Raw genomic sequence first — 26,311 nt, forward strand, 5'->3', positions numbered from 1 at the left:
CACTTTGTTCTACTATTATGACTTGGAGGCTACATGTTATCTCCTCCGATCTATTCAGACAAGTTAGCTCAACATCGTATGGACTTTTCATAAAAGTCTGAAGCATTGAAAGTTGGCACAACATCAGACGAATTTTATTTTTATCAAGCCAAGGAATTTGAAGACAACTCAAAAATATAATAAGGGTTATTTTTCTACATGAAACCAGCGACAACATGTTGATATCACAGAGACTCGGACTTTTAAGGACCTGGTCAATCAACTAAAACTGGTCTTCTTGAGTGAGCCTGTCCCTTTTCATATTTCTTATTTCAGGAGCCTAGCATAAATAAATTCAAGATAATCTACGTGCTTATGTTGGGGAAATTACCCGTGGATAGACCCAGCTCATGAGGTTAAGTCATCCCTAAGGATAAGTCATCTCTAGACTTAAATTATATATGAGGATAAGTCATCTCTGGTCATCTATGAGGATAAGTCATCTCTCGTCATCTCTAAGGATAAGTCATCTCTGAGGAATAAGTCGCCTGGAAAATGAGCCCTGGAGATAAGTAGCCAGAGATAAGTAGCCAAAAGATAAGTAGCCAGGAATAAATCGCCTGGAAGATGAGTCCCAGAGATGAGTCACCTAGATGATAAGTCACCTGGAATATGAGTCACCTGGAAGATGTGTCCTAGATATGAGTCCCGGAGAGAAGAAGCCCAGGATCAGAAGCCCGCGGTAAGTAACCCGTGATAAGAAGCCCGCGGTGAGTCACCCACGATAAGAAGCCCGCGGTGAGTCGCCCGCGACAAGAAGCCAGAATAAACTAGTCCTAATCCTACTAGGACTCTACATGTAAGCCGACCCCTTCAACTTATATAAGGAGGAGCAGGTCAACCCAAGAGGGACAAGTCCAGGTAGAAAGAGAAATTTTAACCAACATCAAAGTAGAAGCTCTCAAGACAGAGGTAGCGAAAGAGCACCCTTGTAACTGTGAGCATCATCATCAATACAATGGAGAAGGATGTAGGCTTTTACCTCCACCGTGAGGGGCCGAACCTTGGTAAAAACTCGCATCCCTCCATTCCGACCAAGCCCGTTCAAGCAATCACCTAGCTGTGATGGCCTCATGACTATGTCCTTTTTTAGGACATCTGCCGTGCCATAACCATGACAGGAAGTGCCACTTGGCACTGGATCAATATGTTAGTCCCCAAAAATAATATAAAATGTTGCCAAAAGTCTGTGATACAATAAAAAATTGTAGAATATAGGCATGAAACAATCAAAAATTATAGATACGTCTCCAACGTATCTATATTTTTTTTATTATTCCACACTATTATATTATCGATCTTGGATATTTTATATACATTTACAGTAAACTTAATATCATTTTTTGGGACTAACCTACTAACTTAGTGCCACTGCCAGTTGTTGTTTTTTACTTGTTTTTGACTTCAGAGAATATCAGTACCAAACGAAGTCCAATTGCCATGAAACTTTTTGGAAAACAATTCTGGTAATAAGAAACCTTGGAAGCTTTCTAAAGGAACGAAAAGATGAAGGAGTGACCCACTAGGCACCAGGGCGCGCCCTGGTACATAGTGGGGCCTACAAGCCTCCTTTTGACCTAACTCTGCCTCTATAAATACTCTAAAATCAGGAAACCTACTAGGGAGTCCATGAAATCCTTCTTCTGCTCACGCAAGTTCCAGAACCACAAGATCCAATCTAGAGGCCTTTTCGACACTCTGCTGGAGGGGGATCTTCATCATCCTTACTGCCCTCCAATGATGCTTGTGTAGTTTAACACATACCTAGGGGTCCATAGTTAGTAGCTAGATGGCGTATTCTCCCTTTTTGATCTTCAATACAATATTCTCCTCGGTGTTCCTAGGAGATCTATTTGATGTAATGACTTTTTGTGATGTGTTTGCGGGATCCGATGAATTGTGAGTTTATGATTAGATCTATCCATGAATATTATTTGACTTTTCTCTGAACTCTTTTATACATGATTGTTATAGCCTCATATTTCCGCTCGGACTTATTAGTTTGGATTGGCCAAGTAAATTGATTTATCTTGCCATGGGAAGATGTGCTTTGTGATGGGTTCTAGCTTGAGATGTTCAATCCAAGTGACAGAAAGGGACATGACATGCATGTATCATTGCTATTAAGGGTAAGAAGATTGGATCTATTTCATACGTAAGTTTATCTTGTCTACATCATGCCATCTTGCTTAAGGCGTTACTCCATTCTTCCATGAACTTAATAAACTATATGCATGCTGGATAGCGGTCGATGTGTGGAGTAATAGTAGTAGATGCAGAATTGTTTCGGTCTACTTGTCTTGGATGTGATGTATGTATACATGATCACTGCCTTGGATATTGTCATAATTATTTTTTTCTATCAAGTCCCCAACAATAATTAGTCTACCCACCGTATGTTATTTTTATGAGAGAAGCCTCTAGTGAGAACTATGGCCACAGGTCTATTTTCTATCATATATTAAAACCAAAAATACCTTGTTGTAATTTTTTTATTTCTTTTATTTGTATTTTTGTTTGATCTATGTATCAAAAAATATATCGTTTAATCCTTCCTGTAACCATTGAAGGATTGACAACCCATCTACGTGTTGGGTTGGAAGTATTTGTTGTTTGTGTGCAGGTGATGTTTACATAGTGTTGCTTGGTTCACGTACTAGACTAATAACCTTGGTTTCATAACTGACGGAAATACTTATCTCTAATGAGTTGTGTCATCCTCTCCTCTTAAGGGAAATCCCAACGCGGCTCACAAGTAGGATGTATCAGCATCCCCAAGCTTAATTCCTACTCGTCCTCAAGTATGTAAATGTTTAAAAAGATAAATTTTGATGTGGAATGCTACCTAGCATAATCTTGATCATATAATCTAATGATGGCATGAACATTAAGAGCGGGGTTAGTACATATAACGTCAAATCCCATCATGTCCTACAGTAACATTATTGTATAATTATAATCAAACATTACCCACTATATCCTATCACAATTATATGGCTCCCAGGTCAACGAGGCTGAACAAGACCTCAAACATATGCAAATGATGAAACTATAACAACAATCTATGAAAATAGGACAATCTATAAAGATGCAAATTGTCCAAATTGTTTTGTAACTTAAAAAATTCTGAAAAATAAGAAGAAATAAAAAAATTGCATAGCAGTACTCTGTAAAAATTTCAAATTTTTTGCATGTTCCTATAAAAAAAATGTAAATTCAAGCACCACAGAAAAAGTTTCTATTTCACCACCGCACATACCAAACAAGTAACGTAAACATCCTAAAGGTAAATCTTCACATATTATTTTTGTAATACAATGGATTTGTACAAGGGGAAAATTATTTTTGTTGAAAATTTGATGTAATTAAGATTCACAAAGTTTTCATGGGCATGAACAAAGTTCAAGGACGTCCCTACTTCAACGGTGTCCGTCTTTCTCACTTTCACTTTTCTTTTTGAAAAGTATTAGGTGCCCCTCTATATTTTTTTTTGTTTTTAAACTTTTAAAAAGAACACAACAAAATAAAATGACTCTCTAAAACTTTCGATTTGTCTCCCTAGTAGTGCTTTCTTTAAAGCCATTAAGCAAGGCATAAAGTTCTCAAGTAAATTATCCACCCGGATCCCAAGGTATATAAAAGAGAATTTTAATTAACAATGATTTTTAATTTAGTATTGAGCACAAAGCAACATATATAATGCAATGACGAATTCTAACTTGCTTCCTATGCATCGACATGTCATAAAAAATCAATTCATGCCCAAAAAATAAAGGCTGATACATAGCATAAGCAGTTTCTTGTAATTTCATTGTGTTGGAAACATCGAGAGGCGGAGATGTAGTTCCACTCTCTTAATAATTGCAAGTAGGAACAGCAAGAACATGCATATTATATTCATCTAGATCATCACATGTAGTGGTAAAACGGAACCCATCAATATTTAGATATAATATAACCGAGCATCTTCCTAGCCGTCCCAGGCTATCAGTGTTTCAGTCGTCAGATCGTTATTTTTGGATATTTCAACCATCCGATTAGCTGTGAACCAAACCACCGAGCGCTAATCCACAGGGCCGCTACTCCCATAACAATATCGGAAGCCTGCCGTGAAACTGGGCCTAATGGGCTTTAATCTAGCGTGCGGTGAAGTACAGACACAGCAACGGTTCAGCAACAACCAGATTCACCCCTTCTACTTCTTCAACCTTCCCACGCCCATGATCTCGCAATTAGGGTTGTGTTTGCCGCCGCCACTGTTCTCCTCCTGCATCGTCGACAGCTGCAGCCACCCGGTCGCCTCCTCCTTCCCTCCCTTGGTCCCTTTCCAAGTTTGTCCGCGTTGCCTCCTATCCTCCTTGTTGAGTCTTTCCATCATCTTCTCCCCTCCTTGCCCCGTGGTTCCAACTTCACTTGACTACACAATGGCGAAACCCTTCTCATCTCATGGTGGCGCGAGGAAACCGTGACGAGCACTCCCCGTCTATCTTGGTGGCATGAGGATGAAGGCAGTTGCTAGATGCATACTGAAACAAACTCTTCCCCAGTGATCTTCTCGAGAGAAAACTATCTGATGTTCCGTCTCACCAATGGATCTCCTCTTGCATCATATCATGACATCCATCGAGCAGGTATAAACATTAGTTTCTACATTTTAGATAGGCCAGTGAGGTAAATTTTCACCATGGAGAAGACTGAATCATGGTTTCTCTTTGTTGTACACTATCCTTCAGTACAGTGCAAAATATTTCACCTGGCAGGCAGAATTGAGAGAACTAGAATGTGGCAAGGACCTTTATGCATCAGCTAACAAAACAACAGTGTCGAGTGACATTCACCAGACCAACGATTCCAACCTTCAAGTCCAAGTTCGTGCTTTCTTAGTATTTTGCGCTGCCTTTCATACATTACCAATAATGTGCTTTCTTTATGGCTGCATAACAGCCCTTTGTGGTCTGGACACTGGAATACGCATGCAACAATCGAGCTAAATGAATATTTACTGAAGTTTGCAGCATTTATGTAAACTGCAATTTTTGATCTTTAATACCACCATTGTTTTCAGATGTATGTATTAACATCTTTTTTCATTCTCCCATTTACAGCGCAAAGAAGTTGGAAATTGGTGTAGTCCCCAAGTAAATCATTAATCGTTTATATATTTCTCTTTGGTTTTACAAAAATTAAAACATACTCCCTCTTTGTGCTATATATATTGCTCAATATTCTTTACCATCAATAATAGAATTAATAGTGTGTGTGATTTCCCTCTTTGTGCACAAACACTTAACTTGCATTTTTGATATTGGCCACCCTTTGGTTGCTACATACTTATCTAGTTGACTGTAGCAAGTCTTATCTTTTGTGGGACTATAGGAAGTCTCTATTTCAAAGCATTCTATCATTGCTTTCCTTTCCTGTAGAACAAGAACACAAGGTATTTTATGAGATCTTTGGCTCTTCCTACATGAAATTTTCCATGTAACTATGGTTCCTGAAAGTAGAACATAAATTTGTTTATCAAGACTCGTATAATTTATTACTTGGACATATAGCATAAGCATATTGGCCTATGGCAATGTTGCTGCAGGTTCTAGTGTTTACATTTGCCACCATGATTTCCCTTTTAGACGGTTTTAATAATACCACCACATGAGTTAATTGGTCAGGAGGGGCCAACATCCTGCAAGATATGGTGCTGCAAAATGAATGTCACATTTGTCCAGCTAATCAGGTGAGTGCAGTACAATACCCTCGTCTGTTCATAGCTTAGTTGTAGTAGATTGCCATACTCCCGATACATGTGTTGTATCTAGAGCTTCAGAAACCTATGATGATACAGGTTGCTTGAATGGTCAAATCCATTGCTGGCTATCTTTTAATCTGACGATGCTTCTTGCATTATCTACTTCAGTGAGAAATTGTTATATGCAAAGAAACAAGCTTAAAGTTAATTTAGAAGAGACATAAATACATTCAGTCCAATAGTCAATTAGTATAACACCTGCAACATTTGACTTGCTACTTTTGATTTTCGAGTCATCCATTAGTGCTATGTCGCTGAACCAGTGCAATTGCTTCTTAGGATCCGACTGCATTTTGCCTATCATGCTATCAATTGTTTCAGATGTTGTCTCTAGATGTGTGCTTCATCTTATTAATGCATGAGACGTCTTGCCATATTTATCTGAACGAACTAAGTTACACCAAAGATGTCTTATGACAATCCATCTTAATAAGCGCTATATCTATCTTGCTCTACCTTGCTGTCTATTTCTGATTTGACTTTAATGGCCTCAGTGATCCAAAACCCTTCGATGATTCATCCATGTTTGATATTATTTACGGAGTAGGAAATTTTGATACAAACAAGTGTATTTATTTAGTACATGTATGTGTAATCAGTTTCCTTTCGTTCTAATACTCACATCACCTGTCAAAGGTGAAAAAGATATCTATCTTTAGTTCTTCGCGGACAGTCCATGGTTATCGGGAGTCTGTACTGAAACACCTTACAAAGAAGATAACAAAAAATTACAAAACTTCTCTGTAGTATGTATCTTTTCCTTTTATCATTGTGTATTTGTAGATGATCTTTTTATAAAATTGTGCGCTAGATGATGATTATGAGCATTTTCAGTACAAGATATACTGATGCGTTCAAGGTTGTACTCATAGCTGCAACATGATGATCCTTTCCCCCCAAAGTATATGATGATGGTTCATCTTGTTTCCCATCTGTGTCAAATGCAGTGGTTTATTCATGTTTCTTTTGGGTTGTTGCCTGGATTTTTTACCTCGATTGTTACCGAGCTAACGAAGGAATTCCTTGGAATCTCCTGGTACTTGTGCCCATAGTTATAGATTGTGCAGTTCAAGAAGGTCGAGATAATATCAACTTCAGACATATTTATTCTGTTGTTACTTGGTACGATTGTTGAGTATCAATGCATGTTCTTTCCAGAAGCATGTTTAACCTCTTTCCTGCTCGTGTGTAGTTTGGGGAGAGCTTGTAAGACTTGCAGGAACGACCAAACAAATCTTGAGATCTCAATAGTAAAGGATTTTGTTTTTACTGTGTTTGTGATAAAAACATGTTCTAATCATTTCAAGGGAGTGTGCGCCAGAGGACCTGTTTTTCAGAGGGATGCACCATGTATGCAGCGTCAACATAATATGAAGGTTTTACTTGCATCCTTGTAGTAACTATTGAATTTGTATTTTTTTTCTGTCCCTATGATTGGATACAGAACTGCAAGTGTGCCAGCTGCGGGTCAATGTTTAAGGTTATTGCTGCCATTGGTTCACTGAGTGAAATATTTGTCGCTCCGTTCCAACTTAGTACTCCATGCTCTGAACGGATATAATACAATATTATTTACTACTGTATTGGGTGTCTTGTTTCAAAATAAAATGAAAAAATTTCGTGGACTAACTCATTTGTGTCTATTGATCATAAATTCAAGATAGATGGGTGCAGCAACGCACGCCATCATTGATCGAGTAATCCTTAATAAGTGCAAACTTCTCTGATATTGTGTGGTTGGGAGAATTTATAAGATAATAGGACTATCATGTGTGGGTAAAATAGAAACAATTTCATGTTTGATATAAGGAACTATAGCAAGTTCATCTCCATAAGCATAATTCATATTTGCATCATGCTCACAAGCATAGCAAGCATCAAGTTCATCAAAAAAGGGATATTTCAAATGAATCCAAGGGATCGTAGCAATCATCACATGATTCATCCTTCTATAAGCACGAAGAGAAATTAAACAATGTATGAGGTTAAGAGTTACTCTAATTATAAGGTGGCTAATGCGCTCTTACTCCTTTTGTTCTTTACTCTCCTCCTCATCTTTTTAATCTAATGAGCTAACAGTTTCATCAATTTCTTCTTCTATAGATTCATGCAAAATATTAGTCTCTTCTTGGACAGTGGAGTCATCCTCAATATAATCTTTGACATAAGCATTAGAAGCATAGTTTTCATACCAACAGTTAAGTATGACATAATTTTTAGATTTGTAAAGAGCAATATCATACTTTTCAATCAAACAAGTGCATAAGCACCCTTAAAAGCAACAAATTCTTCCATTTGTTCAATATCGTAGTAATTATAAACACGTTTAGCATAAGAAAATACGATTCCATTATCACTAAACTTACATTGGTAGGGAAGGTGTTTCTTAAGGTCTTCAGAATAACAAGTAAAATCATATATTTCGCATAAATTTTTAGCACAACAATGCATAGTATTAATATGATGCCATAACACTAGTAGAAAACAGGGCTTTGGTCCAGGCCGAGGTGGCCCATTAGTCCCGGTTCAGTCCAGAACCGGGAACCATTGGGGCCATCTGTCCCGGTTCATGAGGCCAGGGGCTTGCCGGGCCTCGTGGAGGCATTGGTCCCGGTTCGTGCCCCTTTGGTCCCGGTTGGTGGGACGAACCGGGACCAATGGGCCTCGCTCCTGGCCCACCACCATTGGTCCCGGTTGGTGGATTGAACCGGGACCACAGGCTTACCTTTAGTCCCAGTTCATGCCACGAACCGGGACCAATGAGGTGGCTATATATCCCCCCCCCCCCCGCCGGCGAGCAGAGCACTCCACACTGCTCTGTTTTTTCTGGCCGGCGAGGGGAGAGCTTTGTGGTGCTCTAGCTCACCTCCTATGCACATGAGGTGTTCGATGAAATGCCCGAGCCACACTAGTTAACCTTTCTCCTCTCGAAGCTCGACCTCAAAGCTCCATTTTCCTCGAGATTTGTCTAGGTTTAGCGGCCCGTCACGTCCCACTCCCGTCTTCACTATCATGGATCGCCCGCACCGATCTCGCCGCCGGCACCACCGTGGTGAGCCTCTTGTTCTTATCTTATTTCTGAAAGAAAAAATTCTTACTTTAGCTAGATAGATACTTGTCTAATTTTCTTACTTTTATTATTGCGGTTTTGGTATCCGCCCCTGTCGGCCCTCGTCCTGGCTATGATTCGGATGTGGTATATATTATCTTTTTATAACTATTTGGTTCATTTATTGTTTATGACAATTATGTCGACCAACGTGACATAGATTTTATTTATCTAGGAGGTAGTTGAACCGGAAATTCCAACCGACCCTATTGTCGAGAGGTTAAATTTAGTTGAAGAAGAAAACAATTACTTGAAGGAAAAAATAAAAAAAATTGAGGAGGAGAAGATGATATTGGAGTTGCATGTTGCGGATGTTGTCGATGATCACAAGATCACGATGGATGCAATGCAGTTGAAGATAAGAAATATTAGAAAATATGCCATTCATAACGAGGCTTGGTATCATTATGCCGTTGGATCAATTGTTACCTTGGTTGCGATTATGATCGCATTTGTTTTCGCATTGAAATGTTTTACATAGTTTCAATGTATGGTTTAATTAATTAGATGCTCTGGAGAGCTATATGTTGTTAGATGAGAACTATGTATGTACTTTGGTTTTAATGTGATGATGAACTTCTATTAATTTGGTCACTTAATTATCTATTCATGATGTTCTGTAATGGTTTTTGACACACTTAATTATATATAATGCACGTAGATGAACAGGCAATGGATGTATGGTGACAGACACACCTCCGAGTACATTAAGGGCGTGCATGATTTTCTCGAAGTGGCTGAGGCAAACAAGCAGAATGGTTTTATGTGTTGTCCATGCCCTAAATGTGGGAATACGAAGTCTTACTCTGATCGGAAAATCCTTCACACCCACCTGCTTTACAATGGTTTCGTGCCACACTATAATGTTTGGACGAGGCACGGAGAAATATGATGGAAGACGGTGAAGAAGAAGAGGACGATGACAACTATGTGCCCCCTGAATACGGTGATGCTGCAACGGGGGAAGCTGCTGAAGATCAAGAGGAACCAGACGATGTGCCCAATGATGCTGCAACGGGGGAAGTTGCTGAAGATCATGAGGAACTAGACGATGTGCCCCATGATGATGATCTCCGCCGGGTCATTGTCGATGCAAGGATGCAATGCGAAAGTCAAAAGGAGAAGCTGAAGTTCGATCGCATGTTAGAGGATCACAAAAAAGGGCTATACCCCAATTGCGAAGATGGCAACACAAAGCTTGGTACCGTACTGGAATTGCTGCAGTGGAAGGCAGAGAATGTTGTGCCTGACAAAGGATTTGAGAAGCTACTGAAAATATTGAAGAAGAAGCTTCCAAAGGATAACGAATTTCCCGACAGTACCTACGCTGCAAAGAAGGTCGTATGCCCTCTAGGATTGGAGGTGCAGAAGATACATGCATGCCCTAATGACTGCATCCTCTACCGCGGTGCGTACAAGGATCTGAACGCATGCCCGGCATGCGGTGCATTGAGGTATAAGATCAGACGAGATGACCCTGGTGATGTTGACAATGAGCCCCCCTAGGAAGAGGGTTCCTGCGAAGGTGATGTGGCATGCTCCTATAATACCACGGTTGAAACGTCTGTTCAGAAACGAACAACATACCAAGTTGATGTGATGGCATAGTGAGGACCGTAAGAAAGACGTGAAGTTGAGAGCACCCGCTGACGGGTCGCAGTGGAGAAAAATAGAGAGAAAGTACTGGCATGAGTTTGCAAGTGACCCAAGGAACGTATGGTTTGGTTTAAGCGCAGATGGCATTAATCTTTTCGGGGAGCAGAGCAGCAATCACAGCACCTGGCCCGTGACTCTATGTATGTATAACCTTCCTCCTTGGATGTGCGTGAAGCGGAAGTTCATTATGATGCCAATTCTCATCCAAGGCCCTAAGAAACCCGGCAACGACATTGATGTGTTCCTAAGGCCATTAGTGGAAGAACTTTTACAGCTGTGGAATGGAAATGGTGTACGTACGTGGGATGAGCACAAACAGGAGAAATTTAACCTGCACGCGTTGCTGTTTGTAATCATCAATAATTGGCCCGCTCTCAGTAACCTTTCAGGACAGACAAAAAATGGATACCACGCATGCACGCACTGTTTAGAAGAAACTGAAAGTATATACCTGGACAAATGCAGGAAGAATGTGTACCTGGGCCATCGTCGATTTCTTCCGACCAACCATCAATGTCAAAAGAAAGGCAAGCATTTCAAAGGCGAGGCAGATCCCGGAAGAAGCCCGCCATGTGTACCGGTGATCACGTACTTGCTATGGTCAATGATTTACACGTAATCTTTGGAAAGGGTCCCGGCGGACTAGCTGTTCCGAATGACGCTGAGGGACACGCACCCATGTGGAAGAAGAAATCTATATTTTGGGACCTACCCTACTGGAAAGACCTAGACGTCCGCTCTTCAATCGACGTGATGCACGTGACGAAGAACCTTTGCGTGAACCTGCTAGGCTTCTTGGGCGTGTATGGGAAGACAAAAGATACACCGGAGGCACGGGAGGACCTGCAACGTTTGCACGAAAAAGACAGCATGCCTCCGAAGCAGTATAAAGGTCCTGCCAGCTACGCTCTTACGAAAGAAGAGAAAGAAATATTCTTTGAATGCCTTCTCAGTATGAAGGTCACGACTGGTTTCTCGTCGAATATAAAGGGAATAATAAATATTCCAGAGAAAAAGTTCCAGAACCTAAAGTCTCATGACTGCCACGTGATTATGATGCAATTGCTCCCGGTTGCATTGATGGGGCTTCTATCGGAAAACGTCCGATTAGCCATTGTGAAGCTATGTGCATTCCTCAATGCAATATCTCAGAAGGTGACCGATCCAGAAATCGTACCAAGGCTAAGGAGTGATGTGGCGCAATGTCTTGTCAGTTTCGAGCTGGTGTTCCCACCATCCTTCTTCAATATCATGACACACGTCCTAGTTCATCTAGTCAACTAGATTGTCATTCTGGGGCCCGTATTTCTACACAATATGTTCCCCTTTGAGAGGTTCATGGGAGTCCTAAAGAAATATGTCCGTAACCGCGCTAGGCCAGAAGGAAGCATCCCCATGGGCCATCAAACAAAGGATGTCATTGGGTTTTGTGTTGACTTCATTCCTGGCCTAAAGAAGATAGGTCTCCCTAAATCGCGGTATGAGGGGAGACTGACTGGAAAAGGCACACTGGGAGGGGCCTCAATAATATGCAGGGATGGATATTCTTGGTCTCAAGCACACTACAGAGTTCTACAGAACTCTACCTTGGTGACCCCGTATGTCGATGAACACAAGAACAGTCTACGCTTCAAACACCCGGAGCAGTGCGACGACTGGATTACATGTGAACACATCAGGACTTTCAGCAGTTGGTTGGAAACACGTCTCAGAGGTGACAACACTGTTTGTGATGAGCTGTACTTGTTGTCCAGGGGCCATCTTTGACTGTATTGACTTACAAAGGATACGAGATAAATGGGAATACATCTTACAGGATCGCCCAAGATCAAAAGAGCACCAACCAAAACAGCGGTGTCCGCTTTGATGCAGCAACCGAGACGGGAAAGGACACATATTATGGTTACATAGTGGACATATGGGAACTTGACTACGGACATGATTTTAAGGTCCCTTTGTTTAAGTGCAAATGGGTCAATCTGTCAGGATGCGGGGTACAGGTAGACCCACAGTACGGAATGACAACAGTGGATCTCAACAATCTTGCATATGCAGACGAACCGTTCGTCCTAGCCAATGATGTGGCACATGTTATCTATGTGAAGGACATGTCTACCAAATAGAGAAAAAGAAAAGATAAGTAAGCGAATACATCATACGATGAGCCAAAGCGCCACATAGTTCTTTCAGGAAAAAGGGACATCGTGGGAGTGGAGGACAAGACAGACATGTCTGAAGATTATGAAAAGTTTCATGAAATACCTCCCTTCAAAGTCAAGGCTGACCCAAGCATCCTGATAAACGATGAAGATTATCCATGGTTACGACGCAATAAGCAAATGACACAAGCGAAGAAAAAGTGAAGACTTTCTCCCGCAACTATTATGATGATACCATGCCAACTTTGTAACAGACGAGTATGATACCATTGTCCGTTCTGTACATGCACATGCTATGTGGATGAAATTATGATACCATGCCAACTTTCAACTTTTTCAGACTTCATTTGAAATGCTTTAATGTCTTATGGTTCGGCCCTCGTAATACCATTATTCAAATTTTAACTATTCAAATTTGAAAACTAATGGCACTAACAGAAAGTTTTTAATTTTTTCTAAAACTAATGGCACCAACAGAAAGTTTATAATTTTTCTGACCTAAAAGCAAAAAGAATTAAAAAATAAAGCAAAAAACAAAAGAAAATAAATAATGGAAAAAACAAAACAAAAAACTGGGAAAAAACTATTTTTATAGTAAAGTTAATCACAAACTTGTGATTCACACAAATTTCAAAGAATTCAAATTTTAACTATTCAAATTTGAAAAATAATGGCACTAACAGAAAGTTTATAATTTTTCTAAAACTAATGGCACTAACAGAAAGTTTATAATTTTGCTAACCTAAAAGCAAAAAGAATTAAAAAAGCAAAAAACAAAAGAAAATAAATAATGCAAAAAACAAAACAAAAAACTGGAAAAAGTAAAGTTAATCACCAACTTGTGATTCACACAAATTTCAAAGAATTCAAATTTTAACTATTAAAATTTGAAAACTAATGGCACTAACAGAAAGTTTATAATTTTTCTAAAACTAATGGCACTAACAGAAAGTTTATAATTTTGCTGACCTAAAAGCAAAAAAATTAAAAAAAAGCAAAAAACAAAAGAAAATAAATAATGCAAAAAACAAAACAAAAAATGGAAAAAGCTATTTTTATAGTAAAGTTAATCACAAACTTGTGATTCACACAAATTTCAAAGAATTCAAATTTTAACTATTCAAATTTGAAAACTAATGGCACTAACAGAAAGTTTACAATTTTTCTGACCTAAAAGCAAAAAGAATTAAAAAAATAAAGCAAGAAACAAAAGAAAATAAATAATGCAAAAAACAAAACAAAAAACTAGAAAAAAAATATAAAAACTGCCACCTATTAGGCCACCACGGCCTGAATACGACTAGAAACCCAACCTGGGCCAGGATTCAGGCCCGCAGAAGGCCCAATAGGCCCACAGACAGCATAGTGTGAGATTAGGCCCGTAAGCCTGCATTTGAGAGGAGCTCGAGAGGGCAGCCGTAGTGAGTCTTATAAACCACTCCGAGCCCCTCTAAACTAGCGAGGTGGGACTAAACTTTTGGCCGCGGGCAGCGCAAGACCTTTGGTCCCGGTTCGTGCCACCAACCGGTACTAAAGCGGGCAATGGTCCCGGTTCGTGGCACCAACCGGGACCAATGCTCCTCGCCCCTGGACCATGACCATTAGTCCCGGTTTGTGCCATAAACCGGGACTAAAGGGTTGGTCCTCGTTGCGGGCAGAGTTTAGTCCCACCTCGCCAACCGAAGGTGGCTCACACCGGTTTCTAAGCCCTTCCCTCTCTGCCTTGTTGAGCTACTCTCAGAGTGAAAATAGATGCCCTAATAGAGAAAAGTTTAACCTAAATTCAGAGTGAATTTCTCTCAAATTCATAGAAATTTACTATGAATTTAGGTTGAATTTTCTCTATAAGCGCATCTATTCTCATCTTTTAGTAAGTTAATCACAAACACACAAATTTCAAAGAATTCAAATTTTAAATATTCAAATTTGAAAACTAATGGCACTAACAGAAATTTTATAATTTTGCTGACATAAAAGCAAACAGAATTAAAAAATAAAGCAAAAAACAAAAGAAAATAAATAATGCAAAAAACAAAACAAAAAAACAAGAAAAAACTATTTTCTAGTAAAGTTAATCACAAACTTGTGATTCACATAAATTTCAAAGAATTCAAATTTTAACTATTCAAATTTGAAAACTAATGGCACTAACAGAAAGTTTATAATTTTGCTGACCTAAAAGCAAAAAGAATTAAAAAATAAAGCAAAAAAGAAAAGAAAATAAATAATGCAGAAAACAAACAAAAAAAACTAGAAAAAAACTATTTTTCTAGTAAAGTTAATCACAAACTTGTGATTCACATAAATTTCAAAGAATTCAAATTTTAATTATTCAAATTTGAAAACTAATGGCACTAACAGAAAGTTTATAATTTTGCTGACCTAAAAGCAAAAATAATTAAAAAAATAAAGCAAAAAACAAAAGAAAATAAATAATGCAGAAAACAAAACAAAAAAACTAGAAAAAAAACTATTTTTCTAGTATAATCACAAACTTGTGATTCACATAAATTTCAAAGAATTCAAATTTTAACTATTCAAATTTGAAAACTAATGTCACTAACAAAAAGTTTATAATTTTTCTAAAACTAAAAGCAAAAAGAATTAAAAAATAAAGCAAGAAACAAAAGAAAATAAATAATGCAAAAAACAAAACAAAAAAACTGGAAACAAATAAAAAAACTGCCACCTATTGGGCCACCACGGCCTGAATACGACTAGAAACCCAACCTGGGCCAGGATTCAGGACCGCAGAAGGCCCAATAGGCCCGTAAGCCTGCATTTGAGGGGAGCTCGAGAGGGCAGCCGCAGTGGGGCTTATAAACCACTCTCGAGCTCTCTCAGCTAGCGAGGTGGTACTAAACTTTTGACGCGGGGCAGCACAAGGCCTTTGGTCCCGGTTGGTACCACCAACCGGGACTAAAGGGGTGCATTGGTAACGGTTCGTGGCACCAGCCGGGACCAATGCCCCCCTTTAGTACCGGTTGGTGGCACCAATCGGGACCAAAGGCCTCCGCTTCCCGCCCTTTGGGCTGCTGAAAAGAGACCTTTGGTCCCGGTTGGTGGCACCACCGGGACTAAAGGGGGGCATTGGTCTCAGTTTGTGCCACGAACCGGGACCAATGCTCTTGGTATATAAGTGGCACTTAGAAATTTTGCATAGTTGATCACACCAGTCGCCCCCGACGACGCCGAGCACATCGACGCCACCAGGCTGCTCCACCTCGCCGTCTACGCCGCCGCCGCCAACGTCGTCTCCTCCCCGAGCCCGCGTCGTCCTCGTCGCCGGCATCCCCGGGCCCGCCGTCCTCGTCGTCCCCGTCGCCGCGTGCATCCCCGAGCCCACCCTCCCCGTCCCTGTCGCCCCATGCCGTCCCCTTCACCACGTGCCGCCCCGAGCCCGCCGTCCTCGTCGCCAGACTCCTACCATCGGTGCCCCCTCGAAGTGAGCCCCCCGTTCCCATGGTCCCGATCGAGCGCCGCTCTTGCGCCAGAGCGTCCTTGCTCTCTGCCCCTGCTCCATGGTCGCCGCCAGCCCCGACGCATTGAAGAGCAGAAGGAGAGGAGAAGGAGAGGAGAGGAGAAGGAGTGGAGCAGCAGCAGCAACACGCCCCTGCTCCATGCTCTGAAATTTATGATTTTTTTCAGATATGAACAGTGCATATAGAGGGTGTTTGATCAAATGCTAGATGGCTTTGGGCATTTTTAGAATTTAGGATATTTTTTGTGGTGAGGTACTGATGCAAGACAAAGGTGATGGCAAAATTTCAGAATTTTTGGATTGGTTTAGAATAGGTTTTCAGCAAGGAATTTGAATCTAGTTAAAATTTCATTTGAATGAAATTTAAAAATTTTGAACTATGGATAAGAAGGTTTTTGGTGAAATGGAGTGTGGGTACTGTCATGAAGTTGGAGTAATTTTTGTGGTTGTAAAAGAGTTAGGAAAATTTAGAATGTGCTAAATATGTAAAAGATGTTTTTTTTGTTCATAGAAAGTTTTTTGTTTATATAAAGTTTTTTGTTCATATACAGAAAGTTTTTATATATGACTATGGATATATGAGCAATGATGATTCATGGATGTGTGCATTGATATATATGTATTTTTGTTCATAGCATTTTTTCCATTTATATATGTATGTGGCTATAGATAGGGATGGCAATGGGTAGGGTATGGGCGGGTACAACCTCATTCTACCCAAACTCATACTCATAGAAACTTTTTATACCCACCCACTTCAATACCCATGGGTATAAACTGACACCCATGCCCATACCCATCGGGTATCCTATACCCAATGGGTATTCATTGGGTACAATATATAGTATTCAAATTCTTAAGAGGTAGAGAAATGAGTTCAAAATTCAAGTGATCATGGTAGAGTACTATAGCATGTATGTGCCCTCCTCCAGTGGGTGGCCTCTTGGAGGCATTGGGGGAGTATGAGCAGCGGTTGGTGGAAGGCCGACGTAGTGGAAGGTGGTGGTGGGAATTGGGGATTGATGGATCGAGTGTTCGACAAGAGTCTGGTAGCGAAGAGTCGATATTTCATATTTTTGAGGAGTCACATAGGACGTATAAGGAGTGGCAAGCAGGTGATTATGAGCCTATGAGCTATAACTTGTTTAAGGAATACGAGATTTAGGGTTAGACCATATGAGTTGGATGTTAACCCCACATGTTATAGGAATTATTTTCATTTTTTTTCTGGATATCGATTGGCTTACCCATGGGCACAATTTCTTACCCATGCCCTACCCATATATTTTGCGGATATGGGTACCCATTACCCGTGGGTAAAAAATCTCTTCAAGTCTTGCTCATTCCCATTGTTTTTGAGTAAGGTACCCACAGGTACTCATACCCATACCCATACGCAAAATTGCCATCCCTAGCCATATAGGCTCGATCCATTTTCCCGAAGTGCTGCCGCAGCCCAGAAGCCGCCCGGATGAAAAAAAGACCCCGGCTCGACCCCAGTTGTCCCGAACCTCCCCCGAACCGATCCTCCAGCTCCCCGCCGCCGCGCCGTGATGCAACCCCAGGCCCCGGTCGCCGCGCCCCCAGGGCCTCGCCACCGCGCCGCGATGCCACCTCTGTTGCGACCCTAGGGCCCGGCCGCCGCGCCGCCAGGCCACCTCCGCCGTGCCGCCAGGCCCCAGCCGCCGCACTACCAGGCCACCTCCGCCGCGCCGCCAACCTTCCTTGGCTGCGCTGTCAGGCCCTACGTCGCCGCCGCACTACTCCAGCCAGCGTCCCACCGTGCCACGCTGCTCCAGCCGGCCTTCCACCGCGCTGTGCTTCCCCAGCCCGCCTCGCAATGCGACGCTGCGCCAAGGCGTTCACGGCCGCTACCCCAGTCCGTTCACCACTGCCAACCAAGGCCGTTCAACGATGGGTCGGTCAGCAAAAGCAATGGTCAGAACTCAAAAGCTTTCCTCTCGTTTCCTTCCGCCTCTGTAGTTTTCTTTTTTGATTTTGGGGACTGAGTGAGTGCATTTTACCAAGGCATTCCATGTGCTGATGGGTATGCTTGCTTAGCACAAAATTCATGAACTATCAATTTATTTTGAATTGAACTGGTGCTGCTCTTAGATTCAGACCTGAGGGAAGAAGACGGAGCTAAAATGATTCAGTTCATCATTAGCACCCTATAACCCAAACAGTGAAGAACACACCCCTTGTACTTTTGCTCTTGTTCCTTCTGTCTCCTGAATTCCACTCTTGATGAGCATGCTTGGTACTAGATAGATACTGCTGTCGTAGTTCTAATACAATATATTACAACAATTCATTGACAAAAAATTGTCAATTCATATATGTATGCAGCGGCTGTTCTGATACTACTTCAGTAACCAGAAAAACACAAAAGTTCAACTATATTTATACAAAATAGTTTAATATTTTATTCTATGACACTCAAGAAAAACAGAAATAAAAGAGGTTCATCATGTGATGAACAATAGTCCCAACAAGTGTGCTAGAGATGCAAAAAAATTGATGGCATAGTCGATGCTATTTTTCATCCAATTTCTGAAGAAAACTAAAGTTGATCAGAGTAACTGAAGAATAATCTATTAGTTCTCGAGTATGTGTAATGATGCCATTTTACTGTGCATTTGTTTCCATTGCGATGGATGTATTCCAAGATATGGTTGTATCATTGTGTTGAATAAAAATACCATGTTGCTGCAACATTTTCTGTCAGCTCCTGTCAAGCAATACATGTATGTGAGCATCCTTCTATGTAGTAAGTTCATAGTCGAGAAGTCAGGAACTTCGGAAAAAGAACGTGAACATAAAAAACCATAAAAACCTGAACCTTATCTTAAGGGAGTTCAAGAAGTCCGTGTCTAGCCGTCTGTGGTGTGTATTCTTATCAGTTCATAGTCGAGAAGACATGTATTCTTATCAGTTTATTTTTCTAGCTGGCAGTTTTGTGTATTTGGTTAGTTTGTGTGTGTATATGTTGCCATCGTGGTATACGAGAGACCACCCCACGAGAAAGTCGCCGATCTGGTCGAGGCATGCTCCTGTTCTCTGTTTTCAGTTGCACAAACATTTAAAAGTTCAAACACCAAACCCTGGTAAGTTCTCCTTACAAAAACTCATCTCTCATATTTGTTCCTATTTTTGTAGGTTCCAGTTAAAACAAGATGCATAAGTTCATCATTTGTATGCTTTTTAGTTCATCTACTTCCCGATGGTGAGTCTGATTTCCTTCGTGTTTCCATTTTCTTCATATAGCACAAACAAGTACTTGTGGTTATGCTTGAGAATGAGCACCATACCGTTCACCGCCGCCACACCGGGTCGTTCAACGACACAACCCGAAGTAGTTCGACGTCGCAGCTCGGGAGGCACACACTTCACCCCTCCATCCCAGGAGAGCAGTACATCTTGTGCGCGAGCAGTCCGTTGCTGATGTACACTGCTGCTCTAAGCTCCTTGGCCACTACTCCAGTATGTCCAGCATCGTCCCCAGTCCAGCCCCATGGCATTCGGACGGTCGAGTTCATGCCGAGCAGCAGTCCACGCCCATCAGCTCCTATTTCCACTATAGTGGTTGGGTTGCCGTTTTCCTCATCCTTCTCCGTGCGCGACAACCCAGCCCACATGTTGCTGCCGTCCGCCACCCCAAATAGCTTTGGCTGTTCCTCAAGCAACCATTTGGAGAACCTTTTGGTGTTTTTCTACTGGTGATTGATTTTAGCAATTTGTAGCTATCTGCGTATGGAATCTGAAAGTTCAAGATTGCTGCAGATTCAATTCTTGTAGTACAAATGTCCCAGAGTTTAGTGACATCTGTAATTGAGGTACTATGGTCTTGCATCTCCAATGTATGTTGCTGAGCATCCTCCCAATCCGCTCGATCAACTTCTTATTCCACCTCCAAAAAAAATTCTTTTTGAGTTCTATCCTTCGTCACAGGTTCACCGCTATTACCTCAGTGCAAACGTGCCAAAGAGTTTAGTTCAGACTATACTAAATGTCCATATTATAGATAATATTTGCATTGTCTTAAATTTCTGGAAACAAGCTTCAGTACAAGAAAAATGGGCCAGTTAGTTCATCCATATCCAAACCCCCGTCGACGTGCGGCGGCAGGAAACATTTTCAGGTTGTTTTCTTTCTCTCTTTGCTTAGCACAAAATTGCGCAAATGCCTAGCAGAAAAAGAACTTGTTCGTATACATAGGTAGATTCACGAAATATTGTAGTAGTACTTCGGTGAAAGGATTCACATCAGTTCAAACATTTTTGAATGTTCAGTAAAAGTTCAAATAGAGCAGAGGCTTTCACCTCATTCGAAAAAGCCTAAAAAGCAACAGTACAATGATAGAAAAAAATCAGTTGAAAAAAATATGCTGGAGGTTTGTCGGAATGGCAGAAAAACATCAGTTCAATTTTTCTGTACCATCGCTTCTATTGCTAAATGTTTTAGTCACTTGTTTTCTTGATGCCATCAGGTATTTCCTTAAATACTTCGGTCTTGTGCAGCTGGTACTAGTGTGAATGGGTAGCAAGTTCAACTACCAATCCACACCAAGTTCAGGTATGTTGCCTGTTTCCCACACGTTCCTAGAAGTTGTTCTAGGATTGGAAAGCTAGCAGCAGCACACTCTTGTTTTCACTGTTTAAGTTCACCTCAATTTCTAATTTAAGTTATGTTCATAGGAGTGCTTGTAATCAATTAGTTTGGTTTTACTTATGTTTCATGAATTTCTAGTACCCTAATAGATTTGGTAGTGACATGAGCTCCCTTTCCAGCACTCCAGGATATGCAGCGTTACCCTAGTCCAGCCCCATGGACTAGTAACAGAATATTATTTCGTTACCCCTCAGCCTTATAAGGGCCCGATGTGTAGTTTCCACTATCCGAAAACGAAGGCCTACCGATCCTGTCTGTGAAAAGAAAAAACCATGACCCTCTCCAGCTTCAGACGCCCCACCTCCACCTCATCTCTCCGGCTCGGACGCAGCTTCAGTGCCTTAAAGGCACCTGCCTTTGGGTCATTGACATGTGGGCCAGTCACCTGTTGGGCCCACATGTCATAGACACAAAGGTAGGTGCCTTAAGGCACCAAAGCATCGTCCCTCCGGCTCCCGTCGGTGCCCAACTCCCACCTTCTCCACCGTCTCAGCTGACACCCAATGCCACCTTCTAACCCGTCTCCGGCCGCCGCCCAACCCCCACCTTCTCCCCCGTCTCAGGCCACCGCCCAACCCCCACCTTATCCACCATCTCCAGCCTCCGCCCCACCCCCACCTTCTTCCCCGAATCCTCCCGCCGCCCCCGCCTCCACCATCTTCGGGCCTCAGGAAGCCGCATGTGCCCGACCTCGCCCATGGTTGCAGGGGCCCGGCGCTGCGGGGAAGTGTGGAGGCGCAAGTTGCTCCACGACTAAGGAAGGCGCACCCTGGTGCTCGCCATGGCTGAAGACGAACTCCAACCGCCGGGCCGAGAGTATCCAGCCTTTGTTCGCATGTGCGTCTCCTTCCTACTTCACCTAGGTATGCGCCACCACCGCCGCGCTCGATGCTCCCTACTCTCATAGCCGTCCTCAGTTCGACCCCATGGTGTCAAGATGGACGAGTTAGTCACGAGCAGCAGTCCGCCGCCGCGCGCCGCCCCCTAGCACCACACTGCTCGGGCACCTGCTCAATTGAAGAAAGCAGACACTTTCAATCAACGTGTCCCGTTTTCCTTTGCTCCTGTAGTCCACCGTACCTAGAAACTAGATTTTTATTTGCAAAATCAGCTCACCGTACCTAGAACAATCAGTTCGGTCCATCTCCTGATTTTGAAAATATGAATTGTGTTTACTGCCAAAATTGATGCTCTGTAGTTCACCATGTATATATGTCATCAGTTCAAAAAAACGTACAGAAAAGTTCAATTGTATGTGTTAAAACCCAGTTTGGTTTTATACTATATGTCAGATTATTAAAAAATATAACAAAAGATTTTGCTCATGTGGCTGTAAGCTCTAACTATATGGCAACAAAGAGAGAACAAGTAGGAAGTATTGTTGTTTCCGTATTGTTAAGTTCAGTATGTATTCCGTTTTCAGTACGTAAACAAACACACATGATATTTATAAGAGCAAAAATTACAAATGGAAATCTATAAGTTCAACTACATATATTACAACAATTGAAATACAAATGGCCGTTTGTGTGCAGTGCTAATGGCAGTACATTTTGGGTTGGGGTAATGGATGTTTGACCAAAGAAATTATTATTGTACTAATGTCAGTACTAATGGCGGTTTGTGTGCAGTGCTAATGGCAGTACGATGGATGATATACTACATAAATTATTGTTGTGTGTGTGACGGATGATACCACTTGCTTTTCATAACATAAAAGATATACATGCAATGTTTGGATTGACGAGGCCATGTCCGCCTCGGCTTTCTGGGATCTTGAACAATGGAATGATGATACACACTAAAATGGCATACAGAAATCTAAATGCTCACTTGCTATTTGCTAGAGCTGATACTAGGCTTATTTTCATTATGCCACTTGCTACTTGTAGTTATCATGGGTGCCCGCTGGACAGGTTGTTTTTGTTAACATGATATTGGTCAATTAATTTTACAGACCTCTTATTGGAATTGGGGCTGCAACTAAAGTAGCAAAAAAATGATATTAGTCAATTAATTTTACAGACCTCTTTTTGGAATTGGGCCTGCCCCATGATCCGGCGTCGCCCTCCGCTGCCTCAGCACGCAGGCCGTTCACCTTCACCACCCCTGGCCGTTCACCACCACCACCAACGCCCGTTCAATGCCGCCCCAACAACCCAGTGCGACTTTGTCTCTCTCAACTTAAAAAGCGGTTCAGCTCAGTGCATGTCAGACATTAAAGCAATATTCTGTAGTAGCTTCAAAAAATGCAAATGGTCATGTTTCCACAAGACTGACGGAACACTGCCAATTGAACTGAGCACTAGCGGAACTGTGAAGGTTCGTTCTATAAAATTGCATCAGTTCGCTAGCAAAATCAAATTCAGTTCATCTGCCCTTTGTTAGCTTCAGAAAATGCAAATGTGTATGTTTTTGCAGCACTGACGAAACACTACCAATTGAATTGAACGTTGACCACGTCTCCACCCTCCCCACGCCCGCCAATGCTGCGACCACCCCTCCCCCTCACGATTTCTCGTTGATATCGCTGTATTCATGCTTGTTACGTGAGTTGCCTGATGGAAGTTCTGCAACTGTCAGTCCAGATGGAAGAAGGAGATCGGTCCAAAGTGTGAGTTTTGCGACGTCGACGTGCAAGTTCTACAATTTATCTGTCCATATGGGAGAAGGAGATCAATCCAACCGACGCATCTGAAGCGACATATGCAGAGCCATTCGCCTGAGGTATCGGAATAATTCTATGTTTTTTGTGTTCACTGGATTTCCGGATTTTTAGCGCAAGTGATGCGTACTGTTTTTGCCTGTTTAGTCCAAGTGGGAGAGCAAAAGTAAGCACTATCTTCTTAGAAGTTGTGTTTGAAACCCATTTTTAATAGTGAAACAAGTAAATCAGTGTGGTAAATGCTTTACTGTTATAGTTCTTAAGTGACTGAAATTTTGACCATGTGTTTAGAGTTAAGCAACTACATAAAAGTTGCATGCTGTATTGATCTACTTGTCATGCTGAAGTTCATAGGCTTCTTAAAATTTCTAATATAAACAAGCTGGTGGCCGCCCATCTCTGCATGTATTTTATTTCGGATGTAAGTCTCTCTATAGATCATGTTATGAGTAATGCAATTGGACAAGGTTGCTAGGAAGATTTTTAGTTCACCTTTAATGTGATTTGCACTTCATATTTACAGAGCCAAATCCTGGCGCGCCCAGCCGCTGCTCGTGAACCCCGCCTCCATCAGCTCCACTTCACTGGAGCCGTCAGTCCACAGGAATAGGGGTAGCGGATCCCCTATAGCGGCCAAATCCCGGTGCGCCCAACCGCTGCTTGTGAACCTCGCCTCCATCAGCTCCACTTCACCAGAGCCGTCAGTCCGCAGGAGTAGGGGTAGCAGGTTCACCCAACGTCCGACGCCTTCTTCCATCTCCAAAAATCTTGTTTTTTGAGTTCAGTTCTTCGTCACATGTTTCACTAGCTGAAAAATGCATGGTGTTCTGAAATTGCTTGCGGACCACTAGCTGAAATTGCTTGACGAACAAAAGCAAAGGTTTTATCTTCATGTACTATTTTTTCAGATATTCGTCATATGCACGAGCATGACTATATTTGCTTGTTATGATCTAGTGGGCAACATTAACATTTGGGTAGTCCTTCTGCAGGGCCCAAACCCGCTGTCGTGCAAGAAAAAGAAAGCAAAGCCCCAACCATCAGCTGCTCAATCATCAGGTAATTAATCAACACTAAAACATACGTGTCTAATCCAATGTTGCGAAAGCAAGTTTGGAGTTGCCTGACTTATCTTTTGGTGTAGAACTAATAGTAAGATGGAGAAGAGATAATGCAACAAAAATCTTAGATGGGGCAGTGAAGTCCATTGCGCATTCTGATTTTTTGTAGCTCCGGACATCAGTTGTATTGAGACATGGATGGCTCTACACCTGAAGTACATATATCTGACAAGCATGATCACATGTTCCCTTTAGAGTCTGATGGTCGATGGAGAGGCGAAGCGAAAGACGGTTAGGAAGCGCAAGAGAAGTGGCAAAGACAGTAGGTCCATGTGTATTTAACAGCAAGTCCATGTATTACTACATGAGAAGTACTGCTAGTGAGACTTCACTGCCCCATTTCAACAAACTTGTATACGCAATCCTAGTTTGACAAAGTACTCTACTGCTGCTGGTTTCAGTTCCCTCACTGGATTTGCAGGCTCACGACCATCCTCCAACACCCCGTCAGTGCCACTGATTTGAAGGACCTCGGTGAGCGTGTACTTCTCCTGGTATACAATTTCATTCCTCCCTGTACTGCAGTCATTTTGGTTAGTAAACTTGTATCGACGAAGAATAATTGCACCAGGAAGTTCATATCTTAAAACTAGATAAGTTCGAAAAACAAACCATGACCAGTTGAAAAAGAACCACCCTCACCCTATTTTGTAGCTCACCTCTAATTCGTTTCTCTCTACTGCTCTTTTCTCTCACTATTTTGTTTCTCCCTGTACTCCAACACGAGAGAGGTTTGGACAGACGCTGATCACTAGCTCTCTATGACGCCGCTGATCACTAGAACGAAGAACACCAGCAGGATGAGAATGAAGTACATGACATAGACAATGAGGACGACCAAAACATGGAATCCGTACACATAGCACCAACTGCAAATTCGAACTTTCTGTCTATGATGATTTGATTGCTACTTCTTAAAGAAAGTGTACATAACAGTTAGATGTTTGTGCTAGAAAGGAAAACTTGTTTGAATTAAAAACATTGACCAGTATGAATCAAAAACATTGATCAGTTCGATAGTGCTCTCTCCTACCTATTTTGGTTGATGCCACGAATAGTGAAAAAATTGTATGGGAATGTTTAATTATTACTAGCATGTAAGTTCAAAAAAATAAAACAGAGTCAGTTTGTCTATGAAATTTGAGGAAGCCCGTCAATAGACCCGAGGAAAATAACATGCTCTTTAGGTGTTGTCACTATTCCTGTGAGCACAAGTTTAAAAAAATGTTTACATTCTGCTCTTGCGTATGTTTTTGGGCAGTACAAACACATCGCCATAGTGAGTACAGATGCAACACCTTGGGAAGTACTACTAACATTGCTGCGCTGGGCTTTCCGTTTGCAGGGTCCACTAGGTTCCGTCCTGAGAGAAGCATCGCCGGCTGGGAGAGTTCAATGATCTGAACTAGGAAAGTTCAACGTGAAAATTTGCTACAGATTGCATTACTTGAGAATTTTTTTCTAACTGGGTGCAGATGAGCCTGGGCACTGAAACGCCCTACTCACTCTTTATTGACTTCTCTGTATTTTGTGAATAAATGTTTATATAATAAATGTTCACATAGTATACTCCCATGGTTGTACAAGTAAACATACACTAAGTG

General features: G+C 41.6%; 1 long non-coding RNA gene across 17 annotated transcripts; it reads left to right on the forward strand.

Moving 5' to 3' along the window:
• Positions 1 to 17,681: 17,681 nt before the first annotated feature.
• On the forward strand, positions 17,682 to 26,274 carry LOC147984903 (uncharacterized). 17 transcript variants are annotated; one of them, XR_015616309.1, is made up of 9 exons: positions 17,682 to 18,188; positions 18,366 to 19,476; positions 20,740 to 20,825; positions 22,947 to 23,243; positions 23,343 to 23,648; positions 24,110 to 24,313; positions 24,579 to 24,645; positions 24,731 to 25,201; positions 26,053 to 26,274. It is a non-coding gene; the product is annotated as an uncharacterized LOC147984903 (long non-coding RNA). The 17 variants fall into 17 exon arrangements; XR_015616315.1 differs by adding an exon at positions 23,934 to 24,007 and having other exon boundaries at positions 17,683 to 19,476; XR_015616308.1 differs by having other exon boundaries at positions 17,684 to 19,476; positions 24,731 to 25,027; positions 25,109 to 25,201.
• The last annotated feature ends 37 nt before the right edge of the window (positions 26,275 to 26,311 follow it).

Source organism: Triticum urartu, chromosome 2A, assembly GCF_056163025.1.
Source record: "Triticum urartu cultivar PI428250 chromosome 2A, HENAU_Tu73, whole genome shotgun sequence".
Taxonomy (NCBI): Eukaryota; Viridiplantae; Streptophyta; class Magnoliopsida; order Poales; family Poaceae; genus Triticum; species Triticum urartu.